Consider the following 19,001-nt stretch of genomic DNA (forward strand, 5'->3'; position numbering starts at 1 on the left):
GGGTGTGCAACAAAAGTACTTCCTAATAGCAAGCCCCCCCACCATTCCCCCCCATTTTGCATGTTTTAATATAGGCCTTAATTTGGGGGAGGGACTTAATTTCATTTCATGTCTATAAAACATGCTAGGACTTCCTATTGGGGGAGGCCGTATTGTTGGAGAAACAGGGTACATTGTATGCCAATAGATTTTATTGGATTTAATTGAAAATAGTCAATTAAAGTATGTATATACTATATATGTGGCTGTATATTTGCAGTCTTAATAGAATGTCCCATAACAGTTATAGATATTTTATTCATATAATCATGAAAATAACTTTATTAAGGCCAGCAAAAATGTGCCAGAAGGAAGGTGGGCCTTCTGAAATCCATTTTGGCTCAGTGTTTCTTCCCCTTCCAAAAAATTATGCACTCACGCCGAGGAAAAAAAGAGGATATAGGGAGTATTTGTATGTGTTCAATGTAAATGTTGTTTTTCTGCTGAATTTAATTGAAATCCAAGATCATGAAAACACGTTCACCATATTTCCTTTAGGAAATTCAAAATTAAGAATTTTATCATAACATGCTAAAAGATATAATCCTTTGTAATTCTGAGAGAACCAATGAAGCACCATGAGAATGAATGAAGGCAGCTCTTCAGAAAGCAGAAAGTATGGATCCAAGCAACTATGTACTAGTCAGTTCGTCATTTCACTGTGAAATAGTCCTATATGTACTTGGATTATAATAAATAAACTTTTTGAAAAAGAAATCAAAGCAAAATTACCATTATGATTTTTTTCATAGCCTCTAGCTTGGTAAATGAAAGCAATATACTTTATATATCAACTGTAGTAAAACCTTTGGTAAATAAATATAACCTAGTCTCAGAAGCCCTCATTAGATGAGGAAGAAGATAAAAACAAAACATTGCCAGAAGAACACCCTGTGATCCAAAACCCCAGCCACAACAGTGTCAAAATGATGAAATGTGTGTTCACACAAGCTCCACCTTTATATACATGCATCAGGACACAGTACTAGTACAAAAGGACTAAAATTCTATGGAGTTTCTCAGTCAGTCATCTAGGTTAGGGGTGGGATTCAAATTTCTTAATAACCAATTCTATGGGTGTGGTCTAATTTGTGGTTATGGCTTAGTCATGTGACTGGGTGGCCGTGGCTTGTATGTAAATATATAAATATTTTTGTAAATATTGATTTTTTTCATTTAAAAAAAGAGCAACTTTTACCCAAAAGCAGGCAGGCAGATTGAGTTGCTCACAGAATCACAGATTCACTAAGATATCTATTTTTCTGCAGTTGGCTACCTGAGTCTGCACTGAAAAATAGAAGCTTCAGTCTTAAGTTCAGCTCTGCTTTTAGATTAGCTAGAAAGCAAGAAATTCAATAATTTCCTGCTTTCTAGCTAATCTAAATCTCCTGGCACAGCAGAACAGCTGATGGTCGGGGGGGTGGAAGGAAAAATAGCAACTTAGCAGGCAAGTTTGCCAGGTAAGGAGTGAGTGGGCAGGGCCAGCCAGTGGCACGATTTGCCAGTTCTCTGAACTGTGCAGAATCATAACAACCGGTTCTACAGAACCGGTCCAACCAGGTAGAATCCCACCACTGATTCCAGGTCATGATTGTCCCAAAGGTGCTTTTGTCGGGAGGCAACTGGATTTTCTTGGTGTTTTTTTTTTTCTTTGAAGACATTTTAGGTCTCAGAGCTGAAAAAGCTTCTTGGATGAGAAGTGAAATGTCTTCAAAGAAAAAACAAGAAAGTCTAGTTGCCTCCTGAAAAAAGCACCTTTGGGATATAAAAAGAGTAGAATTTGAACTGTAATGTACAGTTCCTCCAGGTCTCAACAAAGAGACAGATTGTGGAGCCAGCTCTTGCCCACAGAAGAAGAAGCAGATTCTGACCCTGCCTGGTGGCTTCTTTTATACGGCATCATTACAGGAATCTTATAGACCTCTTAGTCAAAAACAGCAGAAGACAGAGAAGTTAAAGGAGTATATAATTGCACTGTCAGCAAACTGACCTGGCAGGATTAATATGCTGAGAGAAACCTACCAAGCCAAGGTGACCTGCATTTGAACAGGCTCAGAATGTGCTGCTACTTATGGAACATATTACTTTGTATTTAAGTATCAAAAATCAACTAAAAATTAGAAGACAAATGGGTTCAAAATGCTTGGATTAAACATTTACGTGATTCAGTAACTAAAAGTCTAATACAACTCTAGACAGAAGTAGACTTCTAGATCATGAGAAGAAATAACACCACAGTGTACTTGGAACACTATTTTTATGGTGCTGAAATGTAGACATTGGAATAGTTAACACACAAAAGGTAATTTAATAATCATATATAAATACCCATTGCAAGACCAAATGCCTGCACTGCCATGCAGAATTCTTTTTTAAAAAAATATACAGTGTCAGAATCTCCCATGTGATTCTGAAATAGTAAACTCACTAGCTCCTGCACTCTGAAGCTATAATATTTACCCAAATATTCACCATTCTCTTTTCAACTTACTTGGATGATTGAAACATCAGTCTGTGCAATGGCTGTCCATAGGGAATGTGTTAAAAAAGCCAATATGGCTGTGGTAATCATGTGAATAAAATTCCATCTTTTTTTACTCTTTGCTGTTACCTCTACTCACTTTCTTATTATTTTGCAACTCAGTTTGTGAGATCTGTATAGGTAGTTAAACGTTTGTCCCAAAGGTATTTTTCAAGAGACAACTTGACTTTCTTGTTTTTTCCTTGAAGACATTTTGCTTCATATCCAAGAAGCATCTTCAGTTTTGATTGGATGATGGGGAATGGAAAGATTTGCACACATTCCTTGCACACATCTGGTCATTTGCATTCTTTTAGTGAGTCATTGAGGCCATCTGGAGGTTTATCTGTGTCATCAGGGTCACAAATGGGAGTGGAGCCTTCTTGAAACTATTGAAATCCTTCCATTCCCCACCATCCAGTCAGAGCTGAAGAAACTTCTTGGATGACAAGCAAAAGGTCTTCAAAGAAAAACCAAAAAGTCCAGTTGCCTTTTGAAAAAGCAACTCTGGGACAACCATGACCTGGATGACAGAGAATCTCCATAGATGTGTAGCTAGACTTTGTACAATACTTTGCAAACTACAAAGAAAGGTATAACTATGAAGTTCAGGTTATTCTTTTATTCTTCTAATATTTTGTTTCATTATCTGCATACGCTAAGAAGTGGAATTGGGAAAACCATGTAGTTTCTCTTTAATGTCTGTTAACATTAACATGCCAGTGTCCAAATACTGTGCACATATAAAGAAAATGAAGTATGTGTGCCAGGAGTTAGGGACACCCACAAGAATAGTCACTGGTTCCAAAATAATATGTATAACTCAGATGCCCAAACCACAGTGCCTTTTAAATGTGCACTGTGTGCAGCTGCAGGCATGTAAAAAAAGGAGTAGGGCTTCTATCATCATGTCAATGAGCTTAGTGATTGTGGTTGCAGATTCCTCTGCCCAGGTTGTTGTCCCATCAATGTGGATGTCCCTGAATATCACTAAGATAATATAATTTGTTATTAAATATGCACTTAACAATGGGCAGATTCTCAAAATATTTCTTTTTGTGAAAGGAGTGGTCAGAACATAGAGTTTCAAATGACCTTTTAGATAATGGGTAGATTATCTGTTGAGATAATTTCACAATACTAGTTATTTCCCACAAGAAGGATCACTGAAGTTCTTCTGCCTCGGGAATCAATAGATTTCTGGATGCTCTATGATTTGAGTTGTTGAAGAAGCCAGTGTGCTGGAATGGTGAGATGAGGCAATTTATTAAAATAATTGTTCCTTAATAATCTCTTTGACTTTATATATCCTGCATTATACCCTAGTGTAGTGTAGAATGAAATTTCTGGCAGCTAATGGTTAGAGTGTAACAGAACATGCCACATTGGTGCTGAAACTTTTTATACTAAAACATAAAAATAAAAAGTTCTTATTTGTACTTCCATTACATTTGCTGAGCTATTCAGAGTTCATGAATGCCTGTCTAATGACTGGACTGCTGAAGCCATCGTCACAAGTTTGTTGAATATTTTGAAAGTAAAATAGCTTGCCTCCACACGGATTTGATGTCAGATTTGAGAAAAACTGAAATGGAGGATTCATTTTTTTTTTATAAAATCAGTTTCAGCTGTTGCAATTTAGGACACCTGTAAAATTAATATGAAGTAGCTATAAGGATGACCCCTAATTAGTCCTATTAGAGCTAATTAAAACAAACTAATTGATGGAGTGGATCATCAAAAGGACTGTGATAAATGCATTGTTGATTAAAATAAAAATAGGGAAGTTCCTCCTGAAGAAACATTCCCCAGACTGATAAATATTGGTTAGCTTTGGCTAGTTACCAGAATTAGATTCCTTTGAAAAAGATAAGAGTATGAGGATACACTCCCAGCTCTTCTCCCTCCCTCCCTTCCTCCCCCTCCTCTCTCTCTCCCTTCCTTCCACCCTCCCTCTCTCTCCCCTTGTCCCTGTCCCTCTCTGAATAAATACATATTTCCTTTTTAAAAAAAATATTCAAGGGATTAAAATATAAAATACAAATGAAAAAAATAAAGACAAAACAAAGCTAGACAAGAACATTTAAAAATGTGAACTAAAAGGACAAAAAACAAAAACATTTATTTATTTATCCCCCATAGTTGAACACTAACAGGTATATTTCAACAATAATAGCTTCCCTCCTTGCAAAACAGGATCACAATTTGTAAACGTCTACACCTATTTGCAACCCAGTTTGACCTGGATACATTGTATATATGAAGAAAAATAGCTTAAACAACAGCAAAATTAAAGTTCAAAGCCCTCTGTTAATAATATGTTATTGTAATTTACTTTACAATACAATATATATTGTAATTTACCATAGTTTCTTATCTACACAAATCACCCCAATCTTTATCTTTGATCCATCCAGGATCAAATACCCTCATTTGACTCTAAATAAAACATTTCTTAGAAATTTAATTAGGGACTTTCCCAACAATTGCATCTCATTTCCAAACTTTATAAGCTTCTGTTGTAAATATTTCTGCAGCATACATTGTTGAAAAATTCTCCTTAAAAATAGAGCCTTCATCTTGCCAAGAAAGTCCAGGCCATCCTTCATCAATTCCATTATCCCAGAATTTCTTGTATTCATGTTCTTTTCCATCTTTTCTCGCAGATCTATAATTTTCAAACCAAGTACTTCCTTCGCATTTGGCAGCAACAGATCAGATTCCAATTCCTTAAACTGCAAATCAAGTCCAACTGTTATTTCTTTCTTTGGGATATTGTCCTAGGTTTGGTTCAAAGCCATTTTTGACCCATCAAATATTTTCAAATAAAATCTGTAAGTTGGAGAGCATTTTTTTTTCAAGTAGAGATAACAATAGTACTTAGACTTATGTACCACTTCATAGTGCTTTATAGCACTCTTTAAGAGGTTTACCGTGTCGGCTTATTGACCCCAACAATCATGATCCTTATTTTACCAACCTTGGGAGGATGGAAAGCTGAGTCAACCTTGAGCCAGTCAGGATTGAACTCCTGGCAGTGAGCAGAGTCAGCCTGCAGTACTGCATTCTACTGCACCACCACAGCTCCCAGAAATTTTATCTCCTTTTAAAAACACACTGTTCTTTCTAAGGACAAGAGAAACACATAAATCATAATCCAGTGTACACAGAGAAAGGTCAAGATAGTTTCTCTCCAAAATGAAAAATGATTTTAAAATGGGGAATTTTCCCATTAAATTGTTTTTAAAAGATAAGAGTTCCTTTAAAAAAGAGCTAGAAAGAACAAATTTTATAATAAAATAAGTTTAAGTCCAGTTGGATGACTGTATAAGTTTAAGTCCAATTGGATGACTTTCACTACCTGAAAAATATTTTTTCGCCACAAACTTCCTTACGGTGAAAATGAAAGTGGTTTGGAGTTCAATAATCTGTAAAAGAACAAAAAAAGAAAGTTGTAAAAGCGAGGGATTATAAAACAGGTCAGCAGTCAACTAGTCATAAATGAAAAGATAGCAAAGCTTTAAAAGCGACAGGTAAAACCCAGGCACATTTAGGAAAAATGACCCAACCTTCCAATTGTCCCTTACTGACAATTGTGGTTTTTCAAGATCCCCTCTTCTCTGCAAGTGCACATTCATCCAGAGGTCGTCTTGAGTCCTCCCTAGACTCCCTTCAAAAAACAGGGAGCAAAGTTGCCAAATAACCAGTTTCGATGGAGAAATCAGCTGTTCATTGGTAGAAGAAAAAGAATTGCCCTCTGCTCAACACACTATCTTGGAGGAAGTTGTGAATGTTTCCATCTAGATCTAGTTTTGAGATTGATTTAAACCATTTCTATGATGGGCTACTTTTATTGTGAAAGAGTTGATGGGATATAGCCCTGATGCTGTCGCTTATTGAATTTGTTGTTGGCTTTTGATACTACTGACCATGGTAATTTGAGAATTGGGGATACAAAGGATTGCTTTAAAATTAGTTGAGCTTTTATCTGTAAGGTTGAGTAACATAGGTACCATTTGTTCCCTCTCCTTTGAAGGTGCTATTCCGTTATTGATAGTCATATAATTTTATGGGTTATTTAGGTAACTAAAAGAAAGAAGGACATAATCTGTTAGATAGTCTTCCAGAAATACTGACCCTCAGGCTGCAATAGGTGAAACTAGTGATTGTGTGATGTAGCTGCCATTCTTCTGAAAAATGGCTGCAGCACCCAAAAAAAATTCATTTACTGGCTAATATCTGCTCATCTTTACAAGGAACATGAACATGGACTGCAAGCTTTTCTTCCAGCCAACTTGAAGGTTGGCTGGATCCAAAGGAAGGTTCTGAGCTAGATACAAAGGAATCTACTAAACAATTACATTGTCCCCAATAATTCTCATCATTTTTTAAAAAGTGGCAACTTTCTATGCTTTTTCTTGTCCACCCATTTTAAATATTTTTCCTAACCTTATACAATAAGAATAGCACATGTATATATGTGCTTGTATGAGCCAAAATGATGTGAATCGTCTAATTGTGTGAATTGCATCATGACACAAATAATGAACATTTTGATATGAATTATCATCCCACCTGATAATGTGATAATGTGTTTATAATTTTATTTGCTGTCTTTCCTTAGAAAAACATGTACAAGTTGCAGTATGAGATAACATTTTAGTTTTCAAATCTCCATTCTATATGTAGAACAAGACAAGAGTCACAGGATATTAAATGCATTTCAGACAATTGCTGGAATTTTTAATTGGGGATAAATGAGTTACAAAATCAAGCTAGCTATTTCTGTGCAACTTGACACATTCAAATCCCAGATCCAAAGTTCCAGATCAAATCTCACAGCTGAGATTTGATGCTGATTAATTGAATGTAAACTTTGATTACAGCAATAATATGTGAACAGTGAGCACCACACAGCACACAAAACCATTTATCATTATTTCATCATTACCTGTATTCCATTTCCAAACTCATGTAATTTCTGGGTATTTGGATTTTTAGCTTCTCACTCCAAACATTCTTTCCTGGTTCCTGGATACCATTTGAGCTTAAATCACTTTTATTTTGCTCAGAAAAAAAGCTAGCTAATATATAATATTAAATATACACTTTATAATTATTTTTAAAAATAGGAGAACGAAAGAGGATAAGATGTGTTCACCACCTTGAGTTATTTGTAAAAATAATAAAGGAGAGATATAAATATACAAATAAATGAACAAGCAGCCAAACCAAGTTAAGGGACATGCTGAATTTTGATGATGCTTGGAAAATAATAAATTCTTCTAGACTATAAACTTGAGAACATTTTCCCAAAATTAATCATTGCCAAAATGACACTTTCCTCTCCTATCAAAGAGCAATTTTAAAGTGGCTATCTATACAAACCCTCTCACTTCAATGACTGCTGCAAATATTTTAAAATGTTTTTTTAAACTGTAATTGTAACTATATACAATTATGTGAGGTTTAGTGCTTACATTCACACATGTTTATATAAAAAGTGTGAGAGAATTTGATATAATATAAAATATGATTCAAGGATTTCCTTTTTTCCAATCTATATTCTATATTGGATTATTTCTTGTTTGCTTTACAGTAGTAGATCACCTACCCTGGGAAATATATGAGAATGAAAAGCACCCCTGTGGATTTTGGTAGATTTCAAACGGCTTTGAATACCATGTCTCTGAATCATTTGGGGTTGATGGCCAGATAAATTTCCAAAGATTATTAGGTGCAATTAGATTATTACTTGTTTTTAGGCCATTTTCTTAGCTTATCTCATAGGGTTCCACCTTATCCTTTATCATTTTAGTGCCTTGTCCTTTATTCAAGGAAGAAAACTTGCAGTGCTAAAAATACATGTGCATGTAAGGATTTCTAGGTACCACATAATCATAGAACAAATCAATCCAGGGTTCTCTTGTGACACAAAGAACCAGTCTCAAATTAGTATATTTTGGTATGTGAAGACCAGGCATTTTGAGAAGTCTATAATACTGGGAAAGATAAAATAAATGAATGGCTAGCAGTAAAATGATGGTGATGGGTAGTCCAGATCTGAAAGGACAGGTTGGAAACAGATTATTTTGTGAAAGATCTATCTGTGTGGTCCCTAAGAATAGATGTTGACTTGATGGTGCATTATAGTTAATCAGTTGGAGGGTGAAGTGTCAATTGGCTGGGAGTTGGAGGGCTATTGTGTTGAATTTCATTATTCAATAATTTTGAGTTTCTACTATAGACATTGTACTGTATTGTTGTTTCTTATGGTTATATTGTGCAGAGTCTTTTGACTGCAGTAGTCACAAAAGTTATAAAGAATGGCCAGAAACAAAACAACATAAGTGTTTCTATATTGCACCAGTCATATCACAGTATCACTTAATAACCTAGCTCAGGTAATGCTTTTGGATGATCTTTAAATGTGGACCCAACATGAATGAGTTGCAGTACTCTGGACATTATGTGGCTGTGTCAGGGATATTTGACAGAATATTGGTTCAAGAACATAGATAACTTGTGTATTAAATTTAATTTAGCAAACAACTACTTGCCATCACAAAGGACATTGAGAATCAAGCAAAACATTCAAGCAGTGCATCTGATATTTCAGGAACAGCATATTGCTTCAGAAGTCATTGAATTCCAATAATTATTCCATGCTTCCTGTTGACATTCTGGTTTTAATTTCAACATATTCATTCATTCTTAATCAAACACAGGCAAGTGTTAGATGCAAAAAAAAAAAAAAAAGCAATAGAGCTGAGTGTATATTTGCAATATCCGACTCCTAAACTCCAAAAATGTGTCTCAGTTTTAAGCAGATAAATGATGGAGTATCATAAGCCAGAAGCAGTCAGTTCACAATTTCTTCTGGATATATTTTTGTTTATTAATAAAGACTCAGAATTGGTGTAGAGTATTATGAGGAGGCTTAAAACTAATTGGGGGGGACTTCTAAATTATTAGCCTGCAGAGCTTTATTGAATATGATCCTGCCATTTTGTCCATCCCCCAGTCAGAAGAGGGAGCTTATAGCTTATAGATAGGGCACATTTTGTACAAACAGTCAGTTCCTACATTCAGTCCTTGGCATCCTCAGAGGGGATGGGAAAGTCTCTTACTTGAAATTTAGGAAAACCACTACCAGTATATGAATCAATGAATGAGAATAGAACTGGAATGGACCATCTAATCTAATCCCTTGCTTAAACATATACTTGATTAGAGGAATCAGTATCATGTCTCAGCTTAAGCAATGTCCTATATTGTACCCTTGTACCATCCAGTTTTGATCCATAATTCAACGTATTTTTCTTTTCATTTGACAGCAAGTATTTGGAATCCTTATAATCGTTATTACACAATCCTGATCCTACTGTGATGTTGGAACTGGCTTCAGCTCAGACCTGATACAAATGTGGCAGGGATGCAAAAATTGTCAAAGTTCTGTTTAAATAACCAATAATCAGTCAGGCTATGCAGTGACTAAGGAGTTGAAAAGTTAATACTCCAATATCTATGGCTCTAGGAAAGCATACACATTAATCAGTAGATGTTAATATAAGGCTTCTATCTGCCAAATCCTATTCTCTACACTGTTATTTCTTACCTGTTAATAGAAATGCTATATGGGATTTGCTGCATAGTAGTAGATCATGTAAATACTTTTTCTTTAACTGCAGTGTATTTCAGTGGATTGATTATTGCAAAATATTTTTCAATGTTTAATTAGAAACTGCTTAATTTAATGGCTAATGTAGAATATAATTTGTAAATAAAAGAGGGGGAAATCCTGTCAGTGACAATGATTTATGATGAGATATCTACCTTTTTGATTAATATTGCCTCTTGATTTTCCAACACTTTTATATCAATAATTAGAGAGCTAATAATACCATTCTGAAAAAAGATAGTTACAATAGTCTTTATTTATTTATTTGTATCCTACCTTTCTTCCAGTAGCTCAAGACTGTGGATATATTTTAATTTTCCCCCATGTTCCCATAGTGTGGAAAAGAATTTGATGAGCTTGTAATTTCAAGGTTGCCAGTTCAGCATACGCAGACTTCCCTCCTGAATTTGCAGGGCTGAAATGTTCAGTCCATTTGTTTTGTGTGTGTGTGTGTGTGTGTGTGTGTGTGTACATGTATCTTGGGGGCTGTTTTAAATTTTAAATGTTTAAAAGACTCATTTTTCTCTTTAAAAAGTCAGCTCAAAATGAGTAATGTTGCCATTATGGAACTAAACTTAAAACACACCCCTCCCCCCAAAATGCAAAAACATAGGCCCTGCCTATTCTGCTAGTTTGTGATGTCTTAAGCCCCACCCATTGTGGCTTCTAAACAAATTAAAAGGCAAAGTGTAACCCCTTTCACCTGAAGAAGGGTGTTCTTCTCTGGCCTTGGCTAAGAGAAGTTACTTAGTTACTCCCTGAGCTTCATCATTGAATAGGGATTTACATCTGAGTCATTTACTGTCACTTTCTAATCACAGATTTAATTTGTACTTGATTTCATTCATATTCAATCTTCTGCTAGTTAGATGAAGTAGACTTTTCCCCTATAAGAATATAGTGTATATAAATAGCATAGGCAAAAAGAAGTGGCTTGGTGAAGAAATAAACTACTTTAAGAAGCAAATAAGCTAAAACATCAAGTCTGAAGACAGATGCTTTCTTTCACACTTTGTTTCTTGCTTCACCCTTGTATCCTCTTCCTTTACTGTATGCCCCACAACTGACCCTTTTGCACATGTGGGAAGAGTTATTTCCAATTTCTTTTAAAAGTTTCTCCATCTTAACAAAACAAACCAACAGGTATAAAAAAAAAGGAAAGCTACTTCGAAATCTTGCCTGGAAGGGTCTTAACAGCATATAAATGTTATAATAATAATGTATTAATACCAGACCATTCTGCCAACCCCCATGTATTCAAGTGCAACCCTTATTTCATAACCTTGCTTTTCCCTTAGCAACGTGCATTCCTGCTACTAAATAAAAGCAATTCAGTAGAAAGAGTGATGAATAAAAAGCATGTTATTTAACTCGTTCAAGCCTAAAATAAAATACAGTGTTAAGTAAAAATTGTCTCTCCTATGTGTAAATTAGGAATTGCATTTTAAATGAAAAGCCCCCAACTGCATTTTAAGCATATTTCAGTTGCAGACAATCTTATAAAATAAACAGTTTCAGTAAGCCGTCATTTGAAATTGACATGATTACTTTTAGAAAAATTAGCATGTGAAAAGATTGTTTTATTTTATTGCTAAATATACTTTTTACAGGATTATTCTTCACCGACATTTCCTTCATTGAATATGATAACAAAGCATAAATCAGGGTCACAAATTCATTCTTGCCCCGTGGGAAGAAGGGATTATATGTCAATAATCCTGTTAATAGTAAGCATGGCCACTAAGCGTTTCACACTGCAGTAATTTGTTAAACTGAATTTGAGAAATTGAGACATCAAATGAAATTAATAAAATGTCTTTTTTTATATTTCTTTATAATTATTGTTTGTTTGAAATTAGTGATAGTTAAAAAGGCACACTTGCTTTGCCTGGAAATGCATTGGACCAATTCAGTAAATTATTTGATAGTTCCTGGCCATTTTTTTTTCACTCAAAATTCCTTCCTTAAAATATTGCAATGGTCAACTGGGTGAATGCTATGTCTGGATTAATAACACTGGTCAATTATAAAGCCTACTTGCCATACTGGCTGCAGTACAAAGGTATATGCCATAAGGATTTGAAACAAATCAAAACCATATTCCCATGCCCCTTGAGTCGTTAAAGTACTTATTCCATAAATAACTTTTAATCTGGAGACTATGCTGGAGTCTATCACAAATCACATATAATTTACCCGTATATTTGAACTTTTTTAAATCCATGGTTCTATTCAGATTTGCATGCTGGCTTATAATATAAAATTCTTAAACAATGTCATATTACAAAGTATAAATCGCATCAAGCAAAATTTTGACAAACAATGAAGAGAAAATATGTAAGAACCTTAATAATGTTTTCTATGGCAAGTAAGTATGCATCAGATGGCCATTGGGGCAGCATGTTATGGGCATCCCTATCAAATGACAGCTATATTGGCTGGATCTAATTATAAGACCCATGGACCAGAAGACAAGCAAAGTGCTAAGCTGCAGACACTATAGCTGCATTTCATTTTTAGAAAATGCCTTAGGGACTCTGTGGAGTCAAGAGGAATTATTGAAAATATGCTTTATGCTTAAAGCTTTAGCTTTGCTAAACATTAGCTTCCAGTTCTTTTTGCTGGTAGAATAAAATAGAATAAAATTATTTATTGGCCAAGTGTGGTTGGGCACACAAGGAATTTGTCTTGGTGCAAATACTCTCAGTATACATAAAAGAAAAGATACATTCATCAAGAATCATAAGGTACAACACTTAATGATAAGTCATAGGGTACAATAAGCAATCAAATCATACTAGGAAACAGTCAATATAAATCGTAAGGATACAAGCAACAAAGTTACAGTCATACAGTCACAAGTGGGAGGGGATGGGTGATAAAGAGTGATGAGAAGATTAACAGTGATAGTAGTGCAGACTTTGTAATAGTTGAACAGTGTTGAGGGAATTATTTGTGATGGCTTTTGGGAAAAAACTGTTCTTGTGTCTAGCTGTTCTACAGCGGTGTGCAGTGCTCTACAGCATGGTTTTGAGGGAAGGAGTTGAAACAGTTTATGTCCGGGATGTGAGGGGTCTGTAAATGTTTTCAAAGCCCTATTTTTGACTTGTGTGGTATACAGGTCCACGATTGAAGGCAGGTTGGTAGTAATTGTTTTTTCTGCAGTCCTAATTATCTTCTGAAGTCTGTGTCTGTCCTGTTGGGTTGCAGAACCAAACCAGACAGTTACAGAGGTGCAGATGATAGACTCAATAATAGCCTTTTCCACTGGATGTAGATTCTTATTAAGAAAATACTGCATTCTAATTTGTCTAAAAGTCTGTAGAGATTTTCAGTCATCCAGGTCATGCTTGTCCCAAATGTGCTTTTTCAGGAGGCAACTGGACTTTCTTGTGTTTTTTTTTCTTTTGAAGATGTTTTGCTTCTCATCCAAGAAGCTTCTTCAGTTCTGACAGAACAGTGGCGAATGGTGGGGAATTCCATTCCCTATTATCCATTCCTTCCATTCCCTACTATTCAGAGCTGAAAAAGCTTCTTGGATGAGAAGCAAAACAACTTCAAAAGAAAAAACAAGAAAGTCCAGTTGCCTCCTGAAAAAGCACCTTTAGGACAATTCTAATTTGTCTGTTTCTTCATTTTATAACGTCTGGTCACTATGGTCAGCTGTTCCTCGGATGCACTTGTAAGCCTTCACCCTAATTTTAATGAATAGAAGCTCAAAAATTTGCTTCAAAAGTTTATCCTGCATGTGATCAGTAAACTGAACACCTGATTATATAAAAGGAGTAAAACCATTTGTGCAGAATCTCTATCAGTATATGTCATTAATTATATATTCCCAATCAAAGATGCAGTAACATATAGTGGTGTGCTAGAGGCAGTTTACAAGAAGTGATTATTAAATTTTGTGGAGTTTGCAAGCCAATTGAACAGAGCTGAGGTGTGACATTTAGTATGCTGATTGCCTGGTGGCTTGCAGCAAGGAACAGCAGGGGCTATGGAGACAGCAGAGCAGGTTGTTATACATTTACCAGCACACCCCTGGCAATACTGTTGGTATCCCTTGTTGTCTGTTGCAGAGCAAGGTTGAGGAGCAACAAACTATCTGGGCTCTGGTAATATGTGCTCAGTATATTTAATTTGGATGTTTTTATTGCTTTGAAATGCTATTAGTATTTTAATTGTAATATACACTGCTCAAAAAAATAAAGGGAACAGTTAAACAACACAATGTAACTCCAAGTCAATCACATTTCTGTGAAATCAAACTGTCCACTTAGGTAGCAACACTGATTGACAATTAATTTCACATGCTGTTGTGCAAATGGAATGGACAACAGGTAGAAAGCATAGGCAGTTAGCAAGACATCCCCAATAAAGGAGTGGCTCTGCAGGTGGTGACCACAGACCACTTCTTAGTTCCTATGCTTTCTGGCTGATGGTTTGGTCGCTTTTGAATGCTGGCAGTGCTTTCACTCTAGTGGTAGCATGAGACGGAGTCTACAACCCACACAAGTGGCTCAGGTAGTGCAGCTCATCCAGGATGGCACATCAATGCGAGCTGTGGCAAGAAGGTTTGCTGTGTCTGTCAGCGTAGTGTCCAGAGCATGGAGGCACTACCAGGAGACAGGCCAGTACATCAGGAGACGTGGAGGAGGCCGTAGGAGGGCAAGAACCCAGCATCAGGACCGCTACCTCTGCCTTTATGCAAGGAGGGACAGGAGGAGCACTGCCAGAGCCCTGCAAAATGACCTCCAGAGGGCCACAAATGTGCATGTGTCTGCTCAAACGGTCAGAAACAGACTCCATGAGGGTGGTATGAGGGCCTGACATCCACAGGTGTGGGTTATGCTTACAGCCCAACACTGCAGGACGTTTGGCACATCAAGAGAACATCAAGATTGGCAAATTTGCCACTGGTGCCCTGTGCTCTTCACAGATAAAAGCAGGTTCACACTGAGCATGTGACAGACGTGACAGGGTCTGGAGACACTGTGGAGAACATTCTGCTGCCTGCAACATCCTCCAGCATGACTGGTTTGGCAGTGGGTCAGTAATGGTGTGGGGTGGCATTTCTTTAGGGGGTCTCACAGCCCTCCATGTGCTCACCAGAGGTAGCCTGACTGCCATTAGGTACCGAGATGAGATCCTCAGACCCCTTGTGAGATCATATGCTGGTGTGGTTGGTCCTGGGTTCCTCCTAATGCACGACAATGCTAGACCTCATGTGGCTGGAGTGTGTTAGCAGTTCCTGCAAGACGAAGGCATTGATGCTATGGACTGCCCATCCATTCCCCAGACCTGAATCCAATTGAGCACATCTGGAACATCATGTCTTGCTCCATCCACCAGCGCCACGTTCCACCCCAGACTGTCCAGGAGTTGGGGGATGCTTTAGTCCAGGTTTGGGAGGAGATTCCTCAGGAGACCATCCGCCACCTCATCAGGAGCATGCCCAGGCATTGTAAGGAGGTCATACAGGCACGCGGAGGCCACACACACACTACTGAACCTCATTTGACTTGTTTTAAGGACATTACCTCAAAGTTGGATCAGCCTGTAGTGTTTTTTTCCACTTTAATTTTGAGTGTAACTCCAAATCCAGACCTCCATGGGTTACTAAATTTGATTTCCATTGATAATTTTTGTGTGATTTTGTTGTCAGCACATTCAACTATGTAATGAACAAAGTATTTAATAAGAATATTTCATTCATTCAGATCTAGGATGTCTTATTTTTGTGTTCCCTTTATTTTTTTGAGCAGTGTATTTTCTTCAATTGTAAGAGTCACTGTCTGAGATGGGCAGCTATAGAAATGGAAGGAAGGAAGATCAATTATTTATAATATACAATAAATATTGTATATAATATACAATAAGACACATATTTCTGAAGTTTATTCTGAAACTTCAGTTTGGGCAGAATATAAAAGCCAGAATAGTTTTGATTGACATTTAATAGGTGGCTATCTGATATGGCCTGCTGATTTGTCTTTAAAATCTTTACTCTCTCTAATTGTACTTTAATTAACTAGATATATTTATGGAGCTTTGGTATCCTTAAATAAGTATTTTTTATTGTTTTTAAAATGTTTTATTGTTTTAAATATTTTATACTTTTGGAACTGTAAGCTACCCAGCATCATTGAGATGGGCAGCTAAAGAAATTGAATACATAAATAAATAATTTTAATTGCTTGTTACAGGTTTTTTTTTATGCTGCCTTGATTTGGCTGTCTCATTGGTTTCATTACCAATTAAATGAATTATTTCATGGGTAAAAGACATCTGATTGGTTGCTAGATTAGACATTAGAGGCACACTTGTTCTCATTCAGCATTGGGACATTTTAGAACAAAAATATAACAAGACCCCCTAGAAAGCCATAGACAAGTTAGGTAATAATTCTTTGTTGTTACATCAACAAGCCTTAGCTCTTAGTAGCTATTGCATTGTTATTGATCTAATTTTATTTGAAAATAAAATGAGAAATAATGTTAGTGGTTGTAAAAGCCTGTGTCTAGCAATCCAAGATGGTGGAGTCAGTCAGACCCAATCTTTTCTCCATTGTGATACTTCATATGACAAACAATGTTTTTACTTAGGGAAAAGATGATTTCCCCTGCTGCAGACTAAAACTACCTTCTACCTTCTGGGGAGTTTATCACTTCATTGCCACTTGAAATAATATGTCAGCCTCAATTTCCCTTTTTCATTGGGCTTCATGCATGCAAATACATACACACTAGGTGGAGTGTGCTACTTGCCTTTGCAAGGAGACTGTCTACACAAATTTAAAGTTGAGTAATGCCTAATAGCAGCATTGCTCTCCTTCTGGGACTACAGGAGTGTACATGCTTTGCATGCAGAAAGTCAGAGTTGATCTCTGACCTGTGTTGGGTGGGGAACAGGGGATAAGAAAGGCTTTGGTCTGAGAACCACTGCCAGTCAGAAAAAAAAATGTAGAGCTCAGTGAAAAATAGACTGATCTAAGAGAAAGCAGCTTCCTATTATTGGAAAAGAGTACACTGACAAAGGCAAGATTTGTGTATTTATTATGAACTACTCAATACCTCCTTTAGAGGTTTGTCCCAGAACAACTCAGGAAAAGGTCCAGCTCACTCTAAAAAATATTCCAATTTTATTTGATGTCTGCAGCCAGAGAGAGATTCAGAAAAATTAAGGTTTGCTCTATCATAGCCAACAACCCAAACACTGTAATGCCTTTTGTTGTTGTTGCTAATTATCACATTAGAGTAAAATTTTAGTATAAGCTAGCTCTTTATAAAGCATCAGATTTCTTAAAAATCAGGTCATCAGGGGAATAAATGGTGAAATGAAGTTTCTGCCTCACACCGTAAGATTTCCTGAACCCTAAGACACTGTGACTAATAGTTGTCTATCACAAATCTTTGAATTTGTCTTAATGAATAATTAAGGAGACAACACACAAGTGAAAAGTTGTGATTTGTAAGTCAGGTTGCAATCTAAATATCCATGTTTACCTTGAAATTATCCTTATGATATATAGCAGGACTTCTGAATTAAGATGACAGCATTTAAATTTTACTCTGATTTCTTTTCTTTTTTTCTTTCTTTTTCTTTCTTTCTTTCTTTCTTTCTTTCTTTCTTTCTTTCTTTCTTTCTTTCTCTTTCTTTCGTTCCTTCCTTCCTTCCTTCCTTCCTTATTTTAATAGGGGTAATTTGCTCCAAATATTAAGGTGCTGTAATCTTCTAATATTTATATTTTAAAATATTGTTATCTAATGAATAGTTTTTTGTAGCTATTTTCTGTAAATTTAATCACTTTTCAACTTTATGTTTACTAGGTATTCTAATGTAACTTGTTACTCATTTTTACATGTGACTGAAGGGTGCTTGACACCTTTTAGTAATGCCATTATATACTGCAATTGTTTTATGATTTATTAGAATATTGATAGGATAATTTATTAGATCAGAACTTTGTAAGTACATGTTTATCCTTAAAGCAGCAATTAGATAAGTTCCAGTTCTGCATAGAGCAATATCACTGAGGGTGGGAGGGAATGCTGCATTCCCAGATCCCCTGATTGGTGTAATTGGAGTCTCTCCCTCTCCCTCCTTCCCTCCCCCCCCTCTCTCTCTGTTGCTTTTTTTATTCATGATTGTTTTACTCTTTATATGTGTGTGGTTTGTTTTTACTATGTTGTACTTCACCCAGAGTGATAAGATTGGAGCAATTTACAAATATAGTAAATAAATAATCAGGGAAAAGCAAAGTGCTTGCTTAATTGTAAGTGGGGGTCTTCCACTAGCACACAGCCTGGCAAGATGCCACTGCATTCTGTTAAGGTTGTGCTGATTTCATAAGGTATGCATATTTCGTGCAGGATTATATTCAGAAAGTTGAATCTTTTTACAAAACCTTCCTTGTGTAGGCTTGAACTGTGAGCTGACTTTTTTTTAATGCAAATCATCCATTTTGGGGTTCAGTTAAGGATACAGGTTTGGAAAGCTAGTTGCAGCTAAACTACATATTCTAATCAAATGAGTTTTGCTTTGGTGTCTAAATGATCTAATGAAAATGCAGCTTTTATTTGTCAGTTGATATATACTGTATGTGTTGCATAAAAGATACATACAATTTTCAACATGAGAGCAGCAGCTGTTTTAATATTCATTACATAAATCTCAAGTTACCAACTTTTTAAAACTGATGGTAGTGATGCATTTATAATAGATTCTAGATGGAAAAAGAAATACTTACATTAATGTCTC

General features: G+C 36.1%; 1 protein-coding gene across 14 annotated transcripts in view; it reads left to right on the forward strand.

The window, feature by feature from the left end:
- The window catches only part of NPAS3 (neuronal PAS domain protein 3), a 775,438-nt gene that overhangs the window by 653,865 nt on the left and 102,572 nt on the right, over window positions 1-19,001 (forward strand). The gene's annotated exons all lie outside the window — the stretch shown is intronic.

Source organism: Pseudonaja textilis, chromosome 1 (assembly GCF_049901715.1).
Source record: "Pseudonaja textilis isolate UNSWEBS1 chromosome 1, rPseTex1.2, whole genome shotgun sequence".
Taxonomy (NCBI): domain Eukaryota; kingdom Metazoa; phylum Chordata; class Lepidosauria; order Squamata; family Elapidae; genus Pseudonaja; species Pseudonaja textilis.